General features: G+C 33.9%; 1 protein-coding gene across 1 annotated transcript in view; it reads right to left on the bottom strand.

Moving 5' to 3' along the window:
* Positions 1 to 26,968, bottom strand: part of LOC144443089 (calcium/calmodulin-dependent protein kinase type 1D-like) — a 115,565-nt gene that overhangs the window by 39,977 nt on the left and 48,620 nt on the right. The window lies entirely within an intron of this gene.

Here is a 26,968-nt window from a genome sequence, read left to right as displayed (position 1 = left end):
TAAATGTACAAACAACAAAATTACAACACCATTATTCATTATTCAAACGGTCACAACAGGTAAACTTTACCAACATTAGCCTAGAATCCATGCGATTCAGGATTTTGAATTTTGTTTTTCCCATTTGATGGGGAAATAACGAATTCCAAACCCCCATTTGCATGGATTCCAGAATATATAAATACACCACATAAATCATTCATCATACACGTACATCGTTTGAATTTACAAATCTGCCTCAAGTGAAATGCCCAAATGTTTGATTTCTGTCATTCTAGACTTGCAAGTAAGCGCATATTTTTGCACAGATGCAATGAAAACGTGGCGCCACAAAGAATATTTTGGTGTTACGACAATGAGGTTACATTAGAAAGGTTTAGATACACATTAGAACAAGTATGCGTCCGGGAGCATGATTGAAACTTGAAAGACAGTGGAATGAGCACGCGCTAGTTCTGTTCATAAGGCTGAACACTCATGTACCAACGTTTGCTACAGAACACATGGGTTAATTGCCTTCAAATCACTTGACTATCACGCTATGTGTATAGAACATACGTAAATATCATGTGCATCTAAAGTAAACCTCTTTATGATACACTTCTAGACAACTGGCAAAATAAATTCACATTATCAATAATTGTGGATGAACTATAATATATACACAAATATAAAACAATGTGAGATACACTCTGTGTTTTAGCTTGCTGTTAAAAACAGGGAAGTTAAAAAATTCATTCATAGTGGAGAGATAAAGTCCATTAAGAGCTTTCATATCCTTCTCTATCTCTCTGACAAGTGAAATACTTCCTAAAAGACTTTATCATATCCTTTGAACACATACATGTACGTGTACTTCATACATATTAAGTTGTTAAACTTAAGTCGTGCAAAGTATAGATAGTTTGCGATATAATACAACCCTGGAGAATTCACAAGCAATTCAGAAACCTTCATGTACTTATAAAAGTGTTCATACAGTGTAAGATTTGAAAGCCCATGCTTCCCGTGGGGATTACATTATTAATGGCCGCTATCAATTGCTAGAGTTGATAGGTCGGAAACAGTGCAGCCAATAAAAATGAATAATATCACCAACATAACTGTTACTTATTTTGTTTTTTCAAGTTATTTTATACAATGTGTGTCCATAAAGTTTCATTAGCCATGCCATAGAGCTGTGCATTGCACTGAATGTATTGTTCATCAATAGTGACTACTATGACTTCATGATAATTTGAACATTATGGTATTGGTAGATAAATTGATGAAAATAATTATCAAATAAATATATTATTAGCATATCCACAATATGCTATGATTTGATTTATGACAGAAATATCAAATACATAAATGTGACAGTGTATAGTTGCATGTTGTATGATTTCCTGAGAAAATGAAAGAAGCCATACAAGTTACTTGCAAGAGGTATACTCCGCTGACAATTTCAAATATGCCGTCATCTTTCCCCCTTTGCTCATCACTAGTTGACCTCTTCTTATTGTTCAGACACCGTGACTATTGTTTATTTATTAACAACGTTCGTACAATTGAGGGGGATATTTCAAATAGTTGAATCCTCCACCTTTAATTCTACAAAATAACCTGTGTGCAATCATTCACAGAAACAACTAACATTCAGGTATATTATGACTTTTCCCATGAGATGCGGGCTTTACAGATGTACATGTTTACCAAGTTCCAAACAATGAAACCATTCATGTTAAAGTTCCACTAGCTGCAACGGGAACATTTCTTAAATCTGTTTTGCTAGAAACAATGACTTTAAATACTCAATAATATCATTCATCATGATATATATTGAATCCCCTGTGGGTCTGTTTCTGTAGCAATACACATACATTTTGTAGTATGGTGCAAATATAATTAATCAAGTTGTTTTTTGGGTTTGCACTCAAAAATCAGTGCCTCCAATGAATTATGACTTCAACTTATTACTAATACATGTATGTTAATATAGATTAACATTTTGTACAATGTCTGATCATTGGTACTTAACAATTTTCAATAAATACATTGTTGGTTGTCTGATCGAAAAAAATAATACCCCAGTGCAGGTTTAACAAGTTGCAAAAGCATCACAGTGCACATTTTCAGGGTTCTCCTCAGACCGTAGTGTATACAATGTAGTTCCTACACTGTAATTAATTGAAAACATTTAAAAATAATTAACATAACAATGCATTGTTTTGTTTTGCATCTTTTCCAAGTATATAGAAATATGATATTTTCAAAAAATATAAAACAGTTACTCAACAATGCAAAGTATTTTGGTACATGTGTGTTCTATGTTCTACATTACTCTTAAACTGGCTTGAAACATGTGAAAGGTTGTAAAGTACGACAATGAAACATACAAAACAATGCTTACAACACATGGTGTAATGCTTACAACACAAGTTATTATAATGCTTACAACATGAGGTGTAATGCTTACAACACGAGGCATTATAATGCTTACAACATGAGGTTAATGCTTACAACATGAGGTGTAATGCTTACAACACGAGATGTAATGCTTACAATACAAATCATTATAATGCTTACAACATGAGGTGTAATGCTTACAACATGAGGTGTAATGCTTTCAATACGAGGTGTAATGCTTACAACACGAGGTGTAATGCTTACAATACGAGGCATTATAATGCTTACAACATGAGGTGTAATGCTTACAACATAAGATGTAATGCTTACAATATGAGGCATTATAATGCTTACAACCCGAGGCATTATTATTAATAATGCTTACAACATAAGATGTAATGCTTACAACCCGAGGCATTATAATGCTTACAATATGAGGTGTAATGCTTACAACACAAGGCATTACAATGCTTACAATGTGAGGCATTATAATGCTTACAATATGAGGTGTAATGCTTACAACACAAGGCATTACAATGCTTACAATGTGAGGCATTATAATGCTTACAATATGAGGTGTAATGCTTACAATACGAGGGAATATTATTATGCTTACAACACAACTTGTAATGCTTACAACATAATAATCCTACCTCACCTCAACACCCTGAAAAGCTAAGAAAGAAAATTCCATCAACTTTGAATTTACTTATCATGGTAGGTGACTTTAAATTTCCAGTGTATTAAAAGAAGAGAAACACCACCATGCCATAAATGTAATTAAAACCTTTTCCATCAAAATCTCACGTTTTTTCTCTCTAAATCTCTGTGCTGAATGTCACAAGGGTATCGCTGAATTCAATTAAATATCTCTACGCACCTTTAAGAAGATTTCAGTGTAATCCTAGGTGAATGGCATTTTACTGATCACTTCATTAATATCATTAAGGAATACTGATGTAAGGAAAGAAATGGATTTTGTATCTGGACAGTGGTAACATTTCTTAATCTCAGATTAACCAGTTCACTATTGATGTGGTAATTCATCAATAAAAATGTGTCACCAAGTAAATCACATACATGTTGTACAAGAGATTTAGATTCACGGTTGCACCATAATCCTTGCTCTAATTCAAGTTCACGATATGGCTGCCTTTTTTTATTAGTTATACAATGGTGATCTATGTATGTTGGACTGTGATGTACATGTAGTTGATGGCAATGTCATACAAACAAAGCAACACTCAACTATCAAGTGATATTAAAGTTTAGATCACACGAAACAATAATACAAGGGGGTGATAACACTCAATAATATCATGTGATATTGACAATATATTGGGTGATAACACAAACCTAAATACTATAATATCACTTTTTAAAGTTCACACAAAACAGTAAGAGTTAGGTTATAATACCCAATTATCATGTGATATTTGAGTTTAGATATGACAAATTAGTAGATGATAACATAAATCATGTGATATTTGAGAAAACAGTAATACACTGGGTGATAACACCAATTATCATGTGATATTAAAGTTTATATATGACAAATTCGTATATGATAATACAAATTATCATCTAATATTTGACAAAACAGCAATACATTGAGTGATAACAGAAATTACCATGTGATATTTGACAAAACAGTAATACATTGGGTGATAACACAAATTATCATGTGATAAACTAAGTTAGTATATACTATATTGATCCTGCTCACACTCTTTTGCCTTCCATCTGAAGACCTGATAAACACAATTTGTGTGTATTCTCTGACCTGTGCTCACTGTCTTGAAATAAGAAAATCTACATGTTTTTTTTAAAAATAGCTTTAGCACATTACAGTACCTAATCATGTATGTCACATCACTACATGTAAATAATTCCATCCCAAAATGAAACCCCATTGTTGTATCGTTTTACTTACAGTCACACTATATAGTTGTAAGTTGTCCTAAATTGCTGTGTGACAAAATGAGGCAGATTCATGCATCACTGTGAGTAGTCAAATAAATCCTTTTTTTTTTATCTTGCATCTAAGTATCAACTGTGCCTGTCAGCTAACTCTTTGTATCTAGTATGTGAAGATTTTAAATGTCACCATGATGAAGCAATCTCTAAGGCCAGGAAGTATCTCTTCACATTTACTGATAACATCTAGCTTTTTGAATACCAGACAAACTGCCCTTTATCGAGGCAAGCATGATGGTATTGCAAATGTCGATGATTTTGATACAAGACAAACCTTGATGAGGTGTACATGTAATATTCTTTTTCATCTTGACTGTGTCTTGTTGATTAATGATGAAATCCATAACATTCATGTATTACTGACAGTAAATTTTTTACCAGGTTTTCACTAAGGTTTTGAATCTCTCTCAAAGCAAAAGATTATTATGATAAGGCTGGCTTAGATTTTCATGCCCTTACCAAAAGCTCTCCTTTTATTACTATTTCCTATTAACCATCAGTGTCAAATTTTAGCATTTACATATGTTAATACCTATGGTAATTCTTTGAAGTACATTCAAAATACAAATACATTTCTTGAATATCTATTGACGGCACTAGGCACCAGAATTTTATGCTACTTCGCTATGTACATATGTCTCCTTTTGTTAGTATTTCATGCTTGACTGGAATTGATGCTGTCAAAACAATTGTGTGTAAGGCCTTACAAAAATAATTGTTTGGTTCCGGTTACCCGACCCCACCTAGTTTTTCAGTGCAAACCCTAAACTTTTCTTTATGTATTTGAGAAAAATAATAATATTAAGTCACAAAAATTGTGAAGTCTCACGAGAAATAGTGGATGTGGAAACTGACATCAACTTAAAAAGACAATATAAGACTGTTCTTCCAATCTGTAATGGCAGTACATATAGGAAGAAATAAATAACACAGAGACAATTTTGAAAACGATGGACAACCTGAACAAGACACTCACACATGAAAAAAATATTTAATAAAATAAAAAAATCTACCTACCCCACCTAGTCTAAAATTGAGCATAATTGGAACCACACAATTTTTTTTTATTAAACCTAATGTAATTACAGTTCTTTTCAGAGAAGCTTACCCAAGCTATTAAAATGAACCATCAAGATCAGTGAGCCTGATCACAAGGTTTCATGTTGAGATGGACACCAACAAGATAACACACAAACATCACAATGTGGACTCTTTATTTAGTTAATAATATAAACAGTAACTGCATGAAAGAAACAGTTCAGTTGGTTGCTGACCATGGATTGTTTTTGAACTTTAACAAATTATACCCCATATCTATTGTAATTGTAACAGTGTGCATGCTGTTACTGTTTATATCGTTAACTAAATAGAGTGTCCATATGTGTAAGTGATGTTTGTCTTTAATCTTTATGGTGTCTATCTCAACATGAATCCTTGTGATCAGGCTCACTGAACTTGAAAGTTCGTTTAATAGCTTGGGCAAGCTTCTTCGAAAAGAGTCGTAACCGTGTTCATCATTTTATATCACACCATATTATAGGTGCTATCTTATTTGCATACTGTCACATTTTAACTCCCTAAGTTCATCTAAAATATCATACTGAAGGTCTACGGTGAGAAAAATTGTTATTTCCTCCCTTGGTATGCGTAGGAGGACTATGGCCTCCACACCCCACTGTCTTTATTTTTTTTCACAGGTCACTTAGAATTAGAAATTAGAATCAATTTATAAAAGACGTGACTTCCTTTGAATTGCCTAATTCATCTATACAGGATACTTGTGTTATATTTATTCTCTATATGATCAACAGAACAAGGTGGGTGAATGTAAGGATTGTATTAGTCCTGCTTACATGCCGGTGCACGAGTCTGTATTACTGACTTGACTCTAAACACCGTCATGCAAAGAGCAATAGAGTTTGCCTATTACAACACCGCTAGCAAAATGTACTCGCGCCAATTGCAAAAGAATTACCTACCGACCGATCAAATATTTGCAACCGATCGAATATCTACGCCATTTCAATTCCTCTGACGGTAGTATTCCCTGCTCAGATCACAAAAAGGGTCGAAATCGGACCTTTTCAAGTGCGAACTGCAACATTCAAGCAACCCTCGTAACACCGCCACATTTGATATCGTTGAGTGAGATGAATAATTACCCAGAGACACTTGCGCCAACGTACGTAAGGAGAAGTGATTAAATTTACGATAGAATTTGAAAAGTTCCGATTTTGATAGTTTTGGTCATCCGCTATAGGACTTTTGCAGTCAAAATGAGGTAAACCGACTAAATAATAGATTTATTGCTAATATTTGACCACTGGGCGATTTTATTCCTTAGTTACCGGCATTTTTTGCAAGTCCGTATTTCACGGCTGGCTCTTCGCAGGACGGAGGGGGAGGGACAATTGTCAGAATCGAGTCCCGAATTCCTCCGTATGCAAGCAGGACTAGGATTGTATGTGCTAACTAGGTAACAACTCTTTACTTCTGACCTTTTCAACAACTAGGGTGTAGATAGAAAAGCTGTCACTTCCCTTGCTTGAGAATCCCTGGTATGGCTACATGCATGTACTGTATACACCCACTTCATTGCATACTATTCATGGTACTACTACTTATATCATGAATGAGGATTTTGTTGATGTACATGGACTTATAACTACTGCTACATTGTATTATGGATATTGTGTCAGTGATAGCTATGTCTTTAATAGTGTTACTATACTGAAGGCACACGTTTGATCATATATAAATATTTGGTAAGAAAAACATTTGTCAGAAAAAGCTAATAGAAGTTGGCCGTCATCATAAACAAAAGAATGATTCTATCTATATCGACTTGGATTCACTCATGCATAGCACTAATTACATTGTATGCAACAAGTGGGATTCAAAAACTTTTATCAAATATATTATTATGAAAAAAACATATCTAGTAATACTGTTTGCTTCAAAATAACTGACATCCATTTGAATGAAATTTCAAACTAGTATTTTTCATCTTTCTATAAAAATCCGCCTTCGTAACAATTGTCATGGCCTCACGCAACAGCAACAAAATTTTAAAGTAAAAACTACCATCACCTACATATCTTCATCTGTCATCATATGTATTTTGTGAATTAACTCTTAATCACCAAAATGACATTATTCAATTCAATGATACTGCCATTAATGTACAGTACATGAACGTGTACTTTCATAATACAAATGCAGTCCAATGACATTTACTTCTTATTAAGTCCAGTAGCTATTTTCCTGCTTTATTAGTCAAGTCTCATGTCACACGAATAAATTTGAATAAACTAATCAGGCAGACATAACTGAGTACATCAACAATAAGTTTAGTAGTACAAATCAACGCAGATGCACACAGGAATTGATAGGAAAAATAGCCGTGTTGCAATACACATGGAGTTGAAAGTTTACAAGGAAAATACACGCATGCATATAAATTCGAAGTTTAATGAAAAATTTCTGACCACACAAACACATGAACATTTCTTTTCGCATTAATAGTAGACAATTATTAAAGTTGTTCTTCTTTTCTTGTACTGACATATAAATGAGAACCGAGTTCAGCTAGTATATGGCAAAGTTTCAGAGAAACCCTAATATTGGTTTTTCATAACTACCTGTCCCCTGGGCACATCTTTTCTTAATGCACTTCCTGGACTATGCACGGTTGCACATTCCATATCCATCTGACACTTTCCGCCATTTTGCTTCATTTCCGCTTTCGTTCAAAAAATGATGGATAACTACCGGCGGAAATACTGTTAAAATCTTTTCTTCCTACAAGTTTCTTTGATGGGATCGACAACTGTACACTTCACACTTAGAGTAATAACTGATAATCATGTCTTCTACGATAGTCATTTTGTCAAAAATTCTTAACATTTTATTAAATATATACTTCTCAACTGTTCTAAGCCTGAGAAAACAACACACCAATATTTTCTAACACATTCCATTTATACGAGCAAGATGACATAAAATTTCCACGAGGAGTGATAGGTCTTTTGCAACTGTCATTTTTCCAAAATTCCTATCACTGACGAGTTTCTATGTGAGTGACAACACAACAAACTAAATTTTTTCACGTATTCCATTTAATGATTTATGCTTAACAACATGACACAAAATGTAAAGTGTCTAGACTCACTTTGCTGAACTTAATTAAAAAATAAAAGATCAAATCTAAACATAATCATAAAGTTGTCCAAATTATTGACAGCTGCCAAGTATCCTGCTATGTACATTGCATAAAAGAAATTTAGTACAAGTCAATGCAAAGAGATAAAAGTACGATTAAATTTATATTCCTTTAAAATGTTCCCAGTTTACATCTAATCAAGAATATACAAACTGACATATTATGTGATATACTAAGTGTACTTGTAAAACTCGCAGCTGCTTTGGTTGTCGTTCATGGAAATTAGACAGACACGTTGTTTGACCACTATCTATAACATACAACAATGGCGTATCAAATGTTAGCAATCAAACATACACAAGCACTGACACAAACAAACTGAAAAACCACTATCTCAACAGGTTGCTATAACTATCACTTGGGGCACTGATGTAATTACACTCACAGTAGGGTGGCAGCTCCGATAGGTTTCTTCCATTTGTTATGACGCGTTGGAGGTGACGGGTCCTGAACATTTTTCTCATCTTCTTCACCTTTATGCTCCCCATAGACAACTTAAGGTCTTCTTTCGACACCCGCATCCTAAAGACACCATTTGTCACTAAGAAGCTCGGCGAGCATTCTTTTTCTTACACCTGCTCCTTGAATTTGGAACAGTCTTTCCCCACAGTCTTCGTCACTCTCACTCTAAGTCTTCCTCCTGCTCTACCCTTTAAAACTTACCTACATGTATTTCAATCTTAACCCTCACTTACTTCCATACTTCTCTCTTCATCCTTCCATGTTTTCAAATTGTTTCTCTGTATCCTTTCATTTTGTTAGTAATTCTGTGTTTGTGTTTGGCGCTCTTCGGATCAGTAGCACATTATAAATGTGCTTTATAAGTATTACCCTACCAGTTTTCCTGACGTAATGGCATATTCACCCTCATAATAAGTATTTTCTCCATTTGGATTACCAGTTCATGATGTCCACACAATCATATCACCCACTTGAGTTATCTACATTCTGTACCACGTACAACAATAGTTTCAATCTGTGTATTGTAGTTTGCCAAAAGCATATTTTCCATAGATAATAGTCAAAAACAGGCTGATACGATAGCATATTTTCCATAGTAATATTTAAAATGTGCTGATAGCATATTTCCAAAGAAATATTCAAAATAGGCCAATAGCATATTTTCCATAGTAATATTTCAAATATGCTGATAGCATATTTTCCATAGTAATATTCAAAATAGGCCGATAACATATTTTCCATAGTAATACTCAAAATATGCTGATAGCATACATTTGTGTTTTCCACAAAATTGGCCAATAGTATATTTTCCGTAGTAATTTTTAAAATATGCTGATAGCATATTTTCCATAGTAATATTCAAAATAGGCCAATTGCATATTTTCTATAGTACCGTAATACTCAACAGTATGATGAAACACATTGAATATTTTGTACTCAGAATTTATGACATCACATTAGACATATGACATCAGATTTGACTGTAACAATCTGTGATACTGTTACTTAAATGTGAAATGTCGCTTAATAATTGACAATGAAAAACATATTCAGTAAAACATGTACATACAGTAAAGCCCTTTAGCTTCGATTTGAAGCTCACACCTTACCATTTCAGAATAAAAGAACAGCAATCAGGATGGATGAATTGTATAATGTTTACACTGAGAATCAGAAACAAGTGATGCTGATGTACGTTTGATCTTACAGGTGTGCTAGCTAATCATTCAACAAGATAGTAAGTACTTTGTGTTTATCCTGTCTACATGTATACTGTGTGGGTGACATCTAATGAAGACACTCTCTACTGTTACCTATCACTAGTCACTCATTATCAGCTTTCACATTCAAGGAAGCCCATTGAATTGGAGAAGAGAAGATAATTTGCCCTCCTTACACTTTGATTGTTGTGATCTTTCAACTGGACAACTAACCCATTCACTGGTCTAAACATGTTTATTTAGTTCAGTCAAATGCCTATTCAGTTCATCAATCAGTCGTCGTCATGGCAACAGATTCCGCTGGCATAATCGCCACAGAAGAAAATGTTACGTCACTGTTGCCAGGGTGACAGCATCCCTGAGGGTAATATCAGTTCGGCATACAATTGAAAGATTTATACCTATTGCTTGGGATAGGTAAATTTAAATATAGCTTAGTTAGACATGACCTAATGTCACAGTCACTTCCGTAACAAGAGGAAAGACACTCAAATTAAGTCTATTTTGGAAATATAATGACTTTGTTTACCCATGGAGCACAGGAAGTACCTGCAGAACACTACTTTACATTTCCAAGTAATACAGCTAAAATTAAATTCTAAGGAGCCATTTGTCATTTTAAATGTCTGTACCTAATTCATCATTTGATATGCAATATTGGTGACACTAATATCAAGACTAACTATAGGTTTTAAACAAATATGCCTAAAACTAAAAATCTGTACACAGCTATCACCTTACAAGAAGTGTAAATACCATTTCTTTTTTTTCTTAATTCAAAAAACATTGTACGAGGTACTACAAAACTCATCTTTGCAATCATATCCTACAAGAAATGAATATTATTCTGTGCTTGAAAACATCGTCAAATGTAACAAAATCGTAAATTGTAATTATTTTACAAAAAATCTTAGTATACTTAGTGAATAATTATGTGTGTTTAAAAGCATTGAAATTTTTTTTACCAAAAATGATCTCAATTTATATCACAAGAAATCCTACTATAAAGTACAAGTATACATGTACCTGTAGAAAACATTTCTGCTTGAAAGCATTGATCTATTTGATCTATGTATGTAGGTTTCTTGTATTATCTACATTACATACACACATATCTTTAAGTGAATATTTTTCTATATTTTGAAAGCAAACCATCTATACCCATGTAGTATTTTCTATGTTCCATTTCACAACAAGTTACATGTATGTGTATGATATGTATACTAGAGAACACAGAGATCATTGCACTGGTGAGCTTGGTGAACTCTGTGAATTCCACACCAGTACATGTACAACATTCTAGGGTTATTTGGTGTATATGTGATATCATCAGCACAGGGACAAATGGTGTCATTCTTGTCTGCCTGGCACAGTACAATATAATATTCTGGCCTTGAAATTCTACACTTCAGAAAATAATAAAATTTACTGTAATACGAACATACCAGAGTGGTGACAACTGGGGATGGCATCAAAACATCTATATCATCTTCATTATGGTATTAACTGTGTGTTTTTTTGTGTACATTTGTCTGTAAGTCAATTTGATGTATTATCGGTGCAAGTTCTTATGAAGCACCAAAATTTGTTTTTACCTTGTATGTATGTATGTATGTATGTATGTATGTATGTATGTATGTATGTATGTATGTATGTATGTATGTATGTATGTATGTATGTATGTATGTATGTATGTATGTATGTATGTATGTATGTGTGTGTGTGTGTGTGTGTATGTATGTATGTATGTATGTGTGTATGTATGTATGTATGTATGTATGTGTGTATGTATGTATGTATGTACATTGTATGTATGTATGTATGTATGTATGTACAATGTATGTATGTATGTATGTATGTATGTATGTATGTATGTGTGTGTGTGTATGTATGTATGTATGTATGTATGTATGTATGTATGTATGTATGTATATTGTATGTATGTATGTATGTATGTATGTATGTATGTATGTATGTATGTATGTATGTATGTATGTATGTATGAGTCTATCTGTCTGTGTGCATATGTCTCTCTGTCTGTGTCTGTGGTTGTGTGGATGTACACGTATGTGTTTACAAGTATGCACATAGATAATTTTATGGGTTTTAATGTGGGACAGATACTGACAACCTTGGACTTTGTCAAAACTAAGCAATGGATGATGTACTCCAGTCAGTAATGTAAATTATTTTGAAACCACACTAATCCACAATAAAGTCACCTCACTCAATCATTTCTACTGTAACTGTATTTCTGAAAATAATGCAATTTTTTTTTTAGCATTTCTTCGTTCAATTTGAACAGCACACTGCCATCTAGAGTGCAAAAATACTTCCTGAATATCATCATCACTGGAATATTTTCCCCTACAATTGCACACATATAGCACCCACTTCAATTTACTTCTGGGATGTAAAAAACAATAATGAATGGAATTCCTTTGAAGTTCGAAGACATCTACTACATATGTATAGACCTGGAGCCTGATTTACAAGAAAAATCTATATAAAACAATGTACCAGTATACATTGACGGTGACCCTTGACCTTTAGAGTCTACTGATGATAGGTTCAGTACAAGAAGACTAAGAGGAGAGCCACAGAAAATACAAGTGACCTGAGGGACCTTGTCACCATGAGTCGAGAGTATGAGAAGTGACAAAACCCTTAGGGGTCATGATTACTTTCCGGCTTAGTGAAAAACAATATTGAGGATTAACATAAGTGTACATGTGTATGCATAATTTATGAAACACGGAGAAGAAGAATGGCAACTTTGAGTAATTTTGACTCATATTTCAAGTACTGCCAAATGAAAGACGTAGCTGCGCATTGTTTTGACATAGACCAATATAAATCCTATGTTTTTTGTTTGAACATGTTCAACTTGGCTTGTGTGTGTGTGGTATAACCTTTAGTGATATTACACATAAGACACATCTTCCATGTGTAATTAGTCAGTTACTATGGTGAACTGTCAGTGAAAAAGACAAGTAGAAGGAGTGTATAAATATACTTGTACTTCAAATGTGAGCAGTGTTATAGCCATTTGTAATTTTGACTGACTGCGTGTGACGGTAACATAGCATTTAGCTTATAAACATGGCTCAAAATTAAGATCACAACATTACCTTTAATTTATCATATAACATTGGAATAGGTATAATTTTGTCTGCTAACATGTGTCCTGTAATTTTGGTTCAAATTGTAGCAATGTATATCACTGAATATATTATATCATATTTTTACACTAGCAAATTTCAAATTTTATTCCAAACTACAAAAAACATGTAATGTGTATCATTACATATGTACCAGAGATTACTTGCACTGTTGCACATGCATACTTGTGGTACTTATTTTCACTGCAGTGCAATACCGAATAGCGTCATTTTTACAGAAATTTGGTGTCTTGGATAAACAGAATAATAACAGAACCCCAGAGATTAGTTGCACTGTTGCAAGCGCATACTAGAAGTGGTATTTTCACTGCAGTGCAATGCCGACAAACATTATTACATTATTACATACAATGTATGTGTCTGTAATCATATAGTGTCACTTTTATAGAAATTCAGTGTTTCGGATAAATAACAGAAACCCATTGCCACTTGAGTTCCAGTGTGGGTACTCGGGGATATCTGCACTCATGCTTGTAATGTTTTCTGCTGCGTTTTCACACACTACGCTTGTGAAGTACTGCCGCAGACAACACTGCAAGCACTTGTGCAAATAATACCCTGAGTATATGCCATACTTGCACTTGCACCTCATGGGGTTCTATCATACATTTTGTAGTTCAAGTGTGCACAGTTATAATGAATGCTATTTAAATGTACAAATGCTACTTTTAGTGTTAAATTGGTCATGTACAGAATTCATCAATACCTGAATAACTACATTGCATTTATTACAAATACACAATATAAGGCAATATTTTCAGATTATTTATCGTTTTTTATTACCACACAAAAATCTAGTATGAAACTTGTTTGTTTAACACAACACAACACAACACAGCGGTCACTTGTCTGAAAACTAAGACTTTTACCGTGTACTTTTTTCCTGTAATCAATCAATCAAAAGAATCTCTAATGGTAAACATTCAGCAATTTTCCTTTTGTTTTCCCCACCCACTGGATAGCTTCATCATGTATAAAGGCTGCATGTACATAAATACAGTACATACATACATACATACACTGAAATGTTCACTCATTCAAATCTAATTGAATATATACATATAAACTAACACTTGAAATGTACAATTATTCTCTAGAGACAAAATGAATACTGCTATAAATCTGGATTAGGAAAGGGGAAGGGCCCTATAATGTATGATTTCACTTTATTTGAGAACAAAATAACTTAGATGGTAAATGAGATACAATGTTTCATTCACTTTCAATTATCAATCAACTACAGAGTTAGCATTGATCTGAACTTGGGTGGAAGTGATGTCTGAGACTTGCTGGGCAATTTTGGTTAAACATATTACAATTACAACAAGGCTTCTTCTGTGTTTGAAGACATAGCCCCCAACACAGCATGTACTGTGATGTTTAAAATATAGTCTGGTATAGTCCTAAAATCTTGTCCAAAAGGTTACCCTTATAGTACTTGTATGGACAATTTGGATGGTGACCATATTACAAAATTTATACCAAATTTCAATTTGACCTTGAAGATGAAGTTCAAGGCCAGAAGTCTGTCAAAATAGTAAGCTTACCTCTAAATGAGTAAGTACTGATTTGAAAGAGGGCTCTCAGGTATAAGACTTCCTTTACACATAATGAAAGCTGGCATTGAGCAAAATGGAATTTGAAGAATGATATGACGCAATCAATTTCAACCAACTACAAAATTAACAACTTACGATTCCACTTTCTTTTTCCCTGAAAAAATTAGAGTAGAGTTTTATCGAACCATTGGAGAGTCATATGCAGTCACTTGATGGTTCAATCATGTTCATAATTTTTATTTATTTCATTTTCTTTAGACATTTGATGTATAATAGTTTGTAATGTATTTTTGAAGGGACCGTGCAACCTCTGGTGTTTGGTTTGGAATTCTGCAGAAAACACTCACTATATATTGACGTCAAACGATGAAAATTATTCTTGTATTACGTACAACTTATTTTGGGATTAAATGCAAATGTCTTGTTCTCACGTTTTGATAATCACTTGGTAAGTACATGTACGTGTATTTTACATTTGCACTGCAGATGTTGTTTGTTTCAATAACTTTCAATGGCTCTCCACCACATATGGTGATATGTGCTGTTGCTATGGCAACAATGAAACCAAATGACAATCGAAATGCTTGCAAGGAAAATCTTCACCTTAGAAAGGCCTAGCATGACACACAGAACTCTGGAATCTTAAATGGTAAGCCAGCAGTCGAGAGCGGCACCACAAATGTCTTCCTTCGTGCTAAAATTGATACATTTTATATTAAACTCAGCGTGAACAGCTTTCTGTTTGAAGTTTCTTCATGAGTAGACACTAACAGAAATATCAGAAATATAGTTTTGAAGATTGCAAGGTATCCTCTAAGAATCATTGAAAGTCTGGCAAAAGAAATATTCTAGTTTGACAGAATACTATAGTTACCGTATAATCTTTTGCACACGACACGTACATGTCAAAATTAAAATGTCCTTTTATGTAAAGACAAAGCCTTACTGCATTTGATTGTTAAATATGCCTGCAGAAATTGAATGAAATTGATGTGCATGAAATCTGCCATGTTTTATATGTGTAACTAGGTTAGTGCATAGAAAACCAGTTGTACATGTGATCTATGTGTGATGTTTAAGAAAAGCACCCTAATAGTGCTGTGTAAATAAAATTGTACATCTCAGTAATTTCCTGGTCACCACTTTTAGTTAACTACTAATGACACTGGGGTAATGTAGCATGTTAATGTCATTTTGGTGTCATCTTTATGTCTAAACTGACGTATATCTAATACCTTTTCATTGTTTTACACATCCCTTTAATAATAAGTCTATCAATGAGAATTACCAAGGTTTTGATATTTTTTTGCGTGCCATGTATGAAACAGTAAATGGGTACATTTGCATATAAGTGGATGGTTCATTTGCATATATATTGGTTTGATCAAATTAATATGTATTGCCTTTTTATTGTTTTACGCATCATTTCAATAATAAAAGTCAGTCAATGGCACTACTTTGCATCATATCTTTGATGTACCATGTTTGAAATGGTGGATAGGTGTTTTTGCATATAAGTGGGTGGTTCATTTGCATACATATTGATTTGATTAAATAAATATGTAACATCTCTTTATTGTTTTATGTATCCCTTAATAACAGTCAGTCAATGAAAATAATCAGGTTCTATGTTGTTTTTAGACTTCATGTGTGCGCCACACATATGTATGAAATAGTGGATGGGTATATTTGCATACAAGTGGATGGTTCATTTGCATACAAGTGGATGGTTCATTTGCATATAAATGGATGGTTCATTTGCATATAAGTGGATGGTTCATTTGCATATACAATGTAAGTGGCTGGTTCATTTTCATATTTATTGATTTGATTAAATTAATATGTAACATCTTTTTATTTTTTACACATCCCTTAAGAAGTCATTGTCGTAAACCACACCACATGGCACCATCCAAGAGTCACCATCAAGTGCAGTGTCGCGGATGAAAAAATATCTCTGGTTTGCGTGAATGTAATGAGTCAGTCAATAGCACTACTTTGGATAAGCAGTGGATGGGTATATTAATCAATTTTGCACAAATACTGATTACATTGCTGACAAAATGACTTGTTACAGTGTAATACGGTGGATCAATTGCTGTACAGCAGAATAAATCAACGATACGCCATTACCATGTTGACTGTGGAAACAAATGAAACATCAACTAACCATGGACATGATGATTTTTACTCAAAAGCAAACAAATGGTTATTTTTCCAGATATTCAAATTTGAAAGCTTCCCTATGGGTTTCTGGTGAACATCAAGTACTTCTAGGACACGGCATTTTCAGAAGTTCACTTCAACTCTACTTTATCTGTATGAGTACGTTGTACCTCATGAGATCAAAATGGAACAGAAATTAACCTCAAAAATTTCCACCACCTGATACTGAAACACAACAATCTTTCAATCCGTTGACATATTCACAAAGGTCATGACCTTTCACCAAGTTGACCTCATGAGCATGTTCTGTAAGGTTCTGATTTGATGTAGCAATTAACACTCCTGACCTATCTAGCCCCTGTACATCATCATTTGGCTAACATTTAACATATGACGGGGTGAAACGCTGATGTTCCATGTACTTTACAAATGTGATGAATGTCATCTAGAATGATAACTCGGTGAATCAATCATGTACGGGTATGAATTAAAGACATTTTCTTTGTTTTTGCTTAATCTCATCAAATACACTATGCACATAGCCAGTGGAAAGCATTAGATCTCACCTCACTATGCAATGTTGATATACATCATTTATTTTGACAGTAAATCTTAATCCAGGCATGGCCATCAGCTTTCTTTTCCTATCTGTAAGAGTCTGCTGATAAATCACCTTGTCTCTAGGCTGTCATGGCATGTTAGTAGGGCAGTCTGACACCACAGACTATTAAACATCTCATTATTAACTCTCTTGATCCTGTGAAAGGTTTTCATGCATAATGAAATAACTTACAAGAATATAAGAGGTTACACATCTTCTTCTCTCTCTCTCTCTCTCTCTCTCTCTCTCTCTCTCTCTCTCTCTCTCTCTCTCTCTCTCTCTCTCTCTCTCTCTCTCTCTCTCTCTCTCTCTTAAATTTAAATATCATCAAATTTTCTGGAAATGAACTGGGCAGGATCTTAAACTGATAATGACACATCAACACTTTATTTTCACGTTTTTGGTCTTTTCCATTACTGCTCTTCCACTACAACTTAATCTGAAAATTCTTCTCTCCAAGACTCTGTATTTTGGCTTAAGATCAGTGAAAACAAGAGAAACTGTTGTTCTTTAAAAAACATTCTCATAAGTTGAATACTGTACATCAACAATTATGTTTTTCTTCAAAACTTATTGAACCACTGTAGCTGGTTGATTGGCTGGTTGGCCTGGCAAGTGTTCTTTCCACACAGCCTGCAGACTCAGTAATTCAAACTCATTCATGGATGTGATGTGTAGAAGCTGATTGGTGGAATAAGTCACATGATGCCTATATAGTGTTTTTTGTTTCAAGTTGACTGGATGAGACTTTTTTGGCAGTATAAACTGAAATGAACCTTGAATGTCAACTCATGTTTTGCTAATTTGCTGGTGTTATCTCACAGTAAACAATTGAGTGCTGATTGTAGCCCAAAAGACTGAGTTTGAATTATGGAGCTTGCAACCTATGAGGAGCAAAGTTTGCCAGATCAACCAGCATGCTACTGTGGCTTCAGAATGAGCTGTATTTTACTTCAAGTTCATGTTCTAAGAAATGAAAACATTGACACACAAGACAAAACAGTCATATTGACAACAAAGTTTTCAGTTTTCACAAAGTGGGACTCATAGTGTAAGATTTGTTTTTTGAGTTTAAATATTACTTTCTTTCCTTTATCATTAATTCTATTTAATTAGTTTTTGATGTCAAGTTTACATATGGATACTGATTGTAAATTATCAACTACGAACTATATATCTTTTAACTTTGAATGACTAGTATTATCAAAGATTTGTCATTACATAAATAATAAATCAATGTAGATGATTCAATATACTTCAAGATGTACAATATCAAGATCAAATCATGATATATCTAATGGAACAGGTTCAAAACATAAAGTTACAGCAAGTATCGCTTTAAGTGGACATATATCCACAATCAGTGTTTTTTCTGGCTATCCTCATTGCATGTCTCTACTAGATGACAGCATGTAACCTTACATGTAAATGTACTTGGATAGTTCAATACTCTCTATGACATTCACAAATCAAATGAGTACAAGACACTGTCCATGTCCCAGGTGCCAGGTGGACAGGATATCAAGAATGTACAACTGTCATTCTATGCAAGGTATAGCAACACATCCTGTCACATGTGACACTGTATGTAGTAACACTGTTTGCATTGATGTTTAGGGTCACACAAAAGATACATCAACATATAGCAGATTTCTAATTGGAATTATTCTCTTCAGGCCTGTACAGTGTAATGTCTATGGAGGGCCATGATATATTATTTTATAGTACAGATATCCTGGCAACATCAGAAGTGACTATTTGCTTGTACGTTTTCATACATATACATGTATTTATAAACAGCAATGTACAGTGTACAATAAAATATTAATAATTGTTATGTATTATGATACATGTATGTTATATCATTTTACAGATCAATACCCTGTAATTGTTCTATACAGTCTTTATTCATTGCAAGACTAAAACATGATCTATCAAAAACATCAATACAATGCATTGCACAATATGAAATGAATTAGTATCACTTAAAACTGCACAAGCTACAATTGGAATGTTTTTTTTAAGAAAATGTTTTGTTAGGTGCAATAACCTACTCGTAATATATACACTGTGAACAGTATCGTATCACCTGTGGATAAACATATTTTTGAAACTGTATCCACGATATAAAATCAAATCAACTGATTTTTGGGTCCACACCCAAAAATCAGTGCCCTCAATTGCGATCAAGATTTCAACTTGTTTCTGTTACTGCATAATCAACTACTGGTTAACATAGACAATGTCTAATTATTGGTATGTTAACTATTTTCAGTGAATATACATTGTATCGTGGTTGTCTGTCCAATACACTTTTAACATGGTGACAGATTTAAAAAAAAAACAAGCTTTCGCTTAAGCTTTAAACTTGCCACTATACTTATTTATACCTACAGATAATATTGACCACTCATAACAAATACAATGTCTTTTTTATAAATAATTGACCAATTATTTATTAGTGAATCTTAGGAAATTTGATGAAAAAAAATATCCAAATTGCGGCTATTGCAGGTTTTATCACATTTCTCAGTATTGTTCTGGTATTCAACTTTGATGATGGATTTAGCACTGTATGGATTGTATACCATAGTGTTCAAAGTATAGTGTAGTACTAATATTTATGGATGGACTATAATGTACACTGAGTATGCAGGGCTGTGCAATGGCACCTGGTAGTCAAACACACTTGTTCTGTTTACTTTTAATTCTGCATTTTACACCTAAAAAGCTTTTTTCAGTGATGACTGGTATCCTACATAATATGACTGATGCCTGAGTAGAACAACAGTGGAACACACATTTGTAGTTCAGATGAAATATTTGAAGAGGAATTCATCATAATGCATATGTGATTGCTTTACTCCTTCAAAAGTGTAGACTCGATTGAATTTGAAGTTTTCTCAAAATGCAATGTGTTCCTGCTGGGTATTAAGTTCTCAGTCCAACAATTTTATAACTGTCAAAGTTTTATACTAAATAATACGGAAAGTGATTTATAGAACATTTTAATAATCCAATTATGCAATTTCATTGAGAAATACTCATAACTCATCCCTGTATATTATGTGAGCATCAATTTTATTTTTTCACAATTGGATGGCATATATACATTTTGTATCAAGAAATATGCTATACACCTGTCTACTGGAGTGGCTCATCAATCAAATTAAGCAACCACATGTCTGAGGCCTGTTACATTGCGAGACAAACTTTAGCAAACCCAGGGAACCTATGTTAGTTTCAGTACTAAAGTTTCATTTACAGTAGAAAGATGACTATATTTGACTGTTTGTAAATGTTAAATAATTTTAAGTGAATAAAAACAAAAATGTATTTTTTGCAGGTAAAAATCAGTGATGCGATTCAAAAATGTAAAAAAATCACCATGGAAACCACAACTTGAAATATACAGTCAACATAAGACATGTAACACATAGTGTATTTATCGTGTCTTTATTGTCAAATATTATGGAGGAAAAATGAGTCAACGAATCTGCATCTCACTCTTAAAAATAATCTAGATGGTTAGCTTGTTGCATAAAGGTGTAACACAGAGAAATTGCCACTCTTATACTATTTTGGGCCTTACACACACACAGCCTTATACAGACAGATACAGATAGTTGACATACAGGTATAATACTATATGTACACCAGCAAATGTAATTTAACACTGGAATGATCACATTCATTTCATTTTGACTTATACAATACTGGTAGTAAATTGACTTTTTAATACATTCTATCTCACCTAGATGCATCGTATCCTTGGCGACAGCTGACTCATATGAAGTAAACTGCACAACGGTGGTCATTAAAAGTATCATAAATACATTTTTTACTACTATATTTATTTAAAAGCATAATACCTTTGGCCATGAAGTTTCTTACATGTACATTAGGCTTAATAGCCCATTTCATAAATTGCCTTTTAGAAAATTAATGAGGGAGGTATTATCTACCTTTTAATGATATTATTGTTGCTTGTGAAGATGCACCTATTATTTAAAAACGTGATGATAATTTATAATAGAGAGAAATAAAGGCTATCCATTCAATTATTTGAAAAGCCTTGAAATCTTAAGAGAAGTCTATTACAGTGTTCTTTGTCAATAGACTCTTTTCTTATTTTTCTCTCGTCATTTCTTTTTTTAAAACAGATAGATAAGGTGATTACTAGTTATTTCAAGTATGACTGATCCCACATGCGCATACCATTATCTATTATACTGACTTCACTAACTGCAGTCTCTACTTCCAAAACGCATTATACTTGAGTTTAATACGACAGTTGTATTGTTAGCCTTTGTGATGAAAAATATAATGAAAACAAGCCTTCATCGAAGACATAGTCCTCCTCAACTTGTATGTTTTATCAAAGTTTTGTGCATGTTAACATACAGAACATCATAATTTATTTACCAATTTCGTATTTGACCTTGACTATGGAGATTAAAGTCAAAAGTCAAAGTACAAAATGAAAGATAACTTTTGGGGTATTGACATTTAAATGGAGTCTTTATGTATTCAAATAGTTATCAGAAAGAGAAATGCTGGCCATTTCACCTTGAAAATGTGTGTCAAGGTCAAAAGCCACGGTCTCATTAGAAAGCTCATCATTGATAATGTGAAGGTAGACACATGAATGGTGTCCATATATGTATGTATCAAACTTTTGGAGATAACAGACAAAGTGTGCTATTCTATCAAAAATATGGCCGCCATTTTGCTACACAGGTCAAGTCATGAAATTAAGTATTAAACTTGGTCACAATACAAAGTGACGTGCATATGTCTCACAATAGCATGTTACCTTTGTACCAGGTTTGGTTGTAATCAGTTGGTGCATGCCAGAGATGTAAGGGTGAATGCCCATATGGACTGATGGATGGACGGAACCATATCATCGCAATTACTAGATTATTCAGATTTTAAATACTGAACACTATAATTGTAATTTGTAAGTCATAAAAGTTAATTATAGCCCTTAAACAGACACAGACACACAGACTCTCTCTCCCTCCCTCCATCCCTCCCCCCCTCTCTCTCTCTCTCTCTCTCTCTCTCTCTCTCTCTCTCTCTCTCTCTCTCTCTCTCTCTCTCTCTCTCTCTCTCTCTCTCTCTCTCTCTCTCTCTCTCTCTCTCACACTACAAAACATGATATACTGTACAGTAATAAGTGTTTCTTGTAGCATATTAGTATTTATTTCCTACACCAAATCTTTAAAGAATCTTCTTCAGTCAGTGGTTCTTCACAAAGATTCACACATTACTGACTCAGAAGCAGTTCTTTTTTTGTTCTCTGTAATACTTATCACTTGTTCATGTACACGTCTGTGCTCACAAAATGCTATGATCAGTAGAAAGTCAAAACAATTTTCCAGCTGAGTTCATCTGACATGATGATGAACCGTAACAATGCCAAATGGTTGTAGTTGGTGATCCACATATAAATACATAACAAATGAACCACAAGGGAGTTGCTAACTTTGGTACTCAATATGCAATCAATTTAATAACAAATGTACAGTTATGTTTCAGGTTTAAAAAGAAAGACCTAACTTCATCATGTAGATCAAATTGGTGATTGAGGTTTGCCTGCAGGGTAAGGTCACAAGATCAGCCATAGTGGTCAGCAAGGGGAGATAAGATGACAAACCTAAACACACCAGGAATATCAACAGTACATGACTGCATGTATATATTACAAATGCCCTGCAGATCATTAGTTTGCTTGTTTATCTTTGTCCCCTGCTTATCTTGAGAGTCTAAACATGCACACTTGCTACCTGTCTTACACTACTGTAGTTAGTTACATCAAGCAATTCTAATACTCCTTGGTGTATGCAAGGCAGTGTACAGCTTAAAGGTTCAACACAACCTGATTGAATTCCATGTCGGGGTCAGCTACCTCTTCACTTTTACTTCAATCTGTCTTTTGCTTGAAGTTGAATTGGCCTTTTACCTTCCACAGGGGAAGGTTGTGTTATGCTTCAGTCTGTATTCTGTCTGTCTGTCTGTCTGTCTGTCTGTCTGTCTGTCTGTCTGTGAACATATCTAAAAAAATGACCATCAATTCTAATGAAACTTTCTAAACATCTTTGTTATGCTAATAACAAAGTGCATTTGTCTTCTAAAACTTGTTGATGTAGCTATCTTAAGTTATAAATGCTTCATTTGCAATATAGATTTTTTGGTAATTAGGCAATATCATTAGTATGTACATTGTACATGTATGCTTCCAATAACTGATTTGGCAATTAAAGCTACATCATGACTGTTATAACTTGAATTCTGCATTCTGACAATTTGTGTGGGAACAAAACTTTACAGGGTACCGGTATGCCCTTATGGAAGGAATTAAGTTAACATCTGGTTGTTACATGATGTTTGGTCTTTGTCACTGCCCCAACATACATGTATCTGACCAATATTCATTACCTCTAATGTCCCCCCAAAAAAACAAATGCTCCATTTAAATAATGAATACACATCTTTAACACTGCAGTTCACTGAAATCACCCCCCTGAGTTAAGTGTATTTAAAGCCAGTTTTGATTGGCTATGCATACATGTGTACATGCAAGATTGGAGTGTTGCTAGTATAGTAGTAATGATACCTGAAAATCTGTCAGATGCAGATGCGTTGACCAAGGCAAAAAGAAGAACATATAAAAAACATGACTAATTCTATATATACAAAATGTAAATACACGTAAACAAGCAAAAGCAAAAAGAAACAACAAGTAATTGAGAAAGCAAAAACGAAGGTAATAGATTGAGTTGAACAACTAGTCATGTCTGCACATCAAACAAATCAGTTGCTGGAACATCTGCTTGTAGAAATCATCGCATTATCTGCATATGTTTGAGTAACCCTATTCATCATATCTAAAATTGAATCATCTTGACTGAATAAACAGCTTAGTGGTAAAAACCACACAATTCATCACAAGACCTAAGCTATTACAATGAAAATTGGTCCATATGGCAGCTGCAAATGGCATTATCCATACAGTATGGACAGGATCGATATGCAAATTATTTCTATCTATCCCTTGTGGCCATGGTAACAGACTTCTAAACCTTCAGGCTGATGTTAACCGAGGTGAAGAATTATAACATGTCCTCACTCAACAGTTTTCCACTTGGGCAATGAACTCAAAGTACAATCGTCACTTTACACCACATGTAAGATTAAAATTACAGGTTAAGGGTCACCTCCATGTACTGCTAAGTGTAGCAACTAAATGCGATTACCAATTTCCGGCCAGAGATCACAGCATCTGACCACACTTGATGTCAAATCAGAAGTTAATCAAACTTAGAAGGCAAATGCAATATATCATCAAACATAGGGCATGTTGGGGTGTGACATACACTGAAATATTTACAGGTCCAACTATGGTTGCATATATTTATCCCAATTCACAGGGGACATAGCAGTTGGTATAACTGGGTGAATGATAAAACACATCTTTTTAACATTTGCCTCTAGAGGCATTTACAGATTATTTGGTGTCAAAATGAAAAGTAATTATTTACTCCAACTCACTAGGGACATCTCAGTTGGTATGATGGGTTTAATGCTAAATAACATCTTTGTAACATTTGCCTAGGCGATATACAGATTATTTGCTGCCAGTGATGAGAGCCATGTCCCTGGTCTACTTCACTTGTCCCCAAATCATTTATGGTGCATAGTACGGCTATATTCATGGGGTACAAAATCTCAACACCTGTCATAAGTATGCTAAAAGTGTCATTTGTTACCATTCCTAACTAAGTGATAACTAGACCAAAGTATACGTACAATGTATCCCGTTTCAAACATTGAACTGTAAGGGTAAATCTGTTCTAACTCACAACATAATTGTTTCATCAACATTAAAAACATCAATCTTTGGTGTGCACTCCTGTAATTGTTATGCCCGACTATAAGGTGTATAGCGAATTCTTACTGAGGTGTTTTTTATTAGCGAGTTCTTACTGAAGTGTATAGCAAGTTATTACAGGAATGTACACACAACGACAAATCTCCAGTAGGGATGTAGCCAGTGATTACTAGGATGTACACAATAGCAAATCAGTCCTGGTCTTCCTTTGGAGAACTTCAGCAAATTCATAAATCACTTTCTTGTGTGTTTAGAAGGGATGCATCACATGATTAATCACTGAATGAAATTACTACCTTTAAGAAACACATACATTTGGGGATTAAAGTAAGATCCTGTCATTATTTGCCAATTTATCAGCCCAAAATAACCATTTTGTGATTTGTTTACACTAAATTCTACCATTCACAAATAGAAAGATTGATATTGATGTGTGACAATGTGACTTAATGGTTACTATGCTCCAAGTAAGGGTTTATATAGACTTGTCATTGGGAAACTAATCCGTCTGATGATACATGTCTCTCTAATCTTCCTTTATGAAAACTGTAATCCCAAATTAGTGAACTTTTAGATATAAATAACATACATAGTAATGATGTTTTTGTACAAATGTACTCATTGTTTATGTCTAGACAATTCATCAAAATTATTCTCTTCTAATATAACCAATTTTTTTTATATTCATCTAATATTTATTGTTAGACTATTTTGTCAGTTTTACAACTATTGATGTCATATCAATGTCATGTTTATTCCAGAACATCTGGCACATTTGTAATTTTCTTTATGGCATTATTTATTGCTTACATGCTCAAGATCGTAATATCAAAACTACATTTTGTATAAACCAAAACCACAGCACTTGTAATCAAAACTACTAGTCTAACACTTGTAACCAAAACTACTAGTCTAACACTTGTAACCAAAACTACTAGTCTAACACTTGTAACCAAAACTACAAAACGGCAGAACCAGTGATGTAAACATGCATCATCGTGACATAGCTGCATGTTGTCGTGATACTACAACTTGGTTAGTGTGTGGTATAATGGTGGTTTTGGACATTTTGACTCATATTTTCAATCTGCAGAGTCGGTGATATACAATGTACATGTACATGTAGATGCAGGTTGTTGTAACATAGAAAGATCTGGGTATAAATCCTGTATTTTCAGTTTGAACACCTGCAACTTGGCTTGTACTTGGTAGAATGAATCTTGTCACTTTGTTTTATCTGGGTATAAACCCTGAATTTTCTGTTTGAACATATACAACTTGGTTTGTACTTGGT

This window comes from Glandiceps talaboti, chromosome 1 (genome assembly GCF_964340395.1).
Source record: "Glandiceps talaboti chromosome 1, keGlaTala1.1, whole genome shotgun sequence".
Taxonomy (NCBI): domain Eukaryota; kingdom Metazoa; phylum Hemichordata; class Enteropneusta; family Spengelidae; genus Glandiceps; species Glandiceps talaboti.
This window is presented reverse-complemented; position numbering and strand designations above follow the sequence as displayed.